At 39.0% G+C, this 2,352-nt stretch overlaps 1 non-coding gene across 1 annotated transcript; it reads left to right on the top strand.

The window, feature by feature from the left end:
• The first annotated feature begins 444 nt into the window (after positions 1–444).
• On the top strand, positions 445–551 carry LOC141698798 (small nucleolar RNA R71). Its single transcript, XR_012565300.1, has one exon. It is a non-coding gene; the product is annotated as a small nucleolar RNA R71 (small nucleolar RNA).
• The last annotated feature ends 1,801 nt before the right edge of the window (positions 552–2,352 follow it).

Below are 2,352 nucleotides of genomic sequence, written 5' to 3' on the forward strand. Positions count from 1 at the left end.
CCCCCAGGTGAAATTTGGATGATTTCTGTTGTTAGGATGATAAGTCGCTGGCACAGGCTGCTGTTGTCGCTGATAATTATTCACATACTGAACAGATTCATTGACAAGAGAACACTGATCCGTAGTATGAGAACCTGCACAAAGCTCACAAACCATAGCTATTTGATTAACTCCATACGTAGCCAGAGAATCAACCTTCATTGATAGCGCTTGGAGCTGGGCTGCAATAGCGGTGGCTGCATCAACTTCCAGAATACCTGCTACCTTGCCTGACGTCATCCTCTGAGTTGGTTTTGATGCTCATTTGCAGCCATCGTCTCGATAAGATTATACGCCTCAGTATAGCTTTTAGCCCATAAGGCGCCTCCAGCTGCTGCATCGAGCATGGGCCGAGATTGGGCCCCCAAACCATTATAAAAACCAGTGATTACCATCCAATCCGGCATTCCATGATGTGGACATTTTCTCAACATTTCCTTGTAGCGTTCCCAAGCCTCGCACATAGATTCTGTAGGTTGCTGCGCAAATTGAGTAAGAGCACTCCTCATAGCAGCAGTCTTTGCCATTGGATAAAACTTCACCAGAAACTTTTGCGCAAGATCTTGCCACGTAGTGATTGACCCAGCTGGTTCAGAATGTAACCAGTCTTTAGCCTTATCCCTCAGTGAGAATGGGAAAAGCCTCAACTTGATAGCCTCATCAGTCACGCCATTATACTTAAAAGTGCTGCAGATCTCGACAAAATTCCTTATGTGCATGTTGGGGTCTTCAGTTGCCGCTCCTCCAAAAGAAACAGAATTCTGCACCATCTGAATAGTGCCCGGCTTGATTTCAAAGGTGTTAGCTTGAATAGCCGGATGAATAATGCTTGACTGAATGTCATCAATTTTAGGCCGAGAAAAATCCATAAGAGCTGGATCAGCTTGAACAATACGATCTCCCATGTTTACTGGTTCTTTTTGCTCAGTTCCTGAATCCGAATCCTCAAAATCTAACTTCTCCGGAGTATCAAGAACTTCGTCTTTCTCCTCAGCTGTATCTAAGGTCCTCTTGCGAGCACGAGAACGAGTTTGCATAAACGTTTGCTAAAGTACCTGAAACACAACCGAAAAGAATAATTAACTACTACGTCCTAATCACTGAGTCCTAATGACCAATGATGGTAAGTACATAAACTAAACAAATACGCCGAGTCCCCGGCAGCGGTGCCAAAAACTTGTTAGGGCGAAATCACGCACTAATATTCACGCAAGTATACGCGTTCGCAAGTAATATAGAATACTTTCTAGTTCGTTCCCTCAGAGACTCAGACTAAGTTATTGTCTAATTTAACTCACTCACCAATGTATGATTACTTCTCAATGTTAAGATAACACTTAAAATTGTTGATTAAATATTAACTATAATTAACTACTTAATTAACCACTTAACTAACACTTCAATTTATCAATAATAAAACACTCATGAGATCACAACTTCATTATTACTTCCTTCTATAGCCATTGTCATTACCTTTAGCATGTGACAGTGATGATATTAATCGAATAACACGAAACTGATAAAAGCCAACTTTCATTGTACTAATACCATTCTACCAAGCATCCACAATTAAGATAGAAGTTGAATAGTCATCAATTATGTTGAGTTCCTATATGTCTACAGAAATTGACAACACAACGATTTAAGCATAAGTTATTCCTTTTTGATTACATAGGGCAAATAAAACTGTTAGAGTTACCCACTAATCATGCACAACGTACATGAACCTATGCTAGCATGGCAAGTTCTAAATCTCAAGATCCACCGTCGCTTCACAAGAGATTAACACCCTATCTTATATGTTCGCGACGCACATAAGACGAATACGCACAACCAATACTAGATATCATGCAATCATCACATACTAAAGTATTAAACAATTAACTAAAGAATTCCATAACAAAACTGTTGCAACCCCATGATCACGATTAGCCCATAATAGAACTTATCGCCATCATGGGTTCATATGAAATCATGATAAACAAACACAAGAAAATAACAACTAAACTGATTATATTAAAACAGAGTACATCACAAGAGTAAATAAGTCAAAGCAAGAAAACTAGCATCCAACGTTACAACGAAACAAGAATCACAAGAATATATGCTTCCTCTTCGTTGTGGTGTGCTAAATCGGTCTTCTTCCTTATCTCCTTCGCTTCTTGCAAAACACAATCTAAAACATAATCTCCTCTTAATACTCTGTGAAAAACGTCTCAAATCTACTTATATAATAGTCCCATAAAACTCAGATTACATAGAAGTTGGAAGCCAAACAGAAGTAGAAGTCTAAAATAATATATCTTTTTCCCC

This window comes from Apium graveolens, chromosome 11 (genome assembly GCF_009905375.1).
Source record: "Apium graveolens cultivar Ventura chromosome 11, ASM990537v1, whole genome shotgun sequence".
NCBI classification, from domain to species: Eukaryota; Viridiplantae; Streptophyta; class Magnoliopsida; order Apiales; family Apiaceae; genus Apium; species Apium graveolens.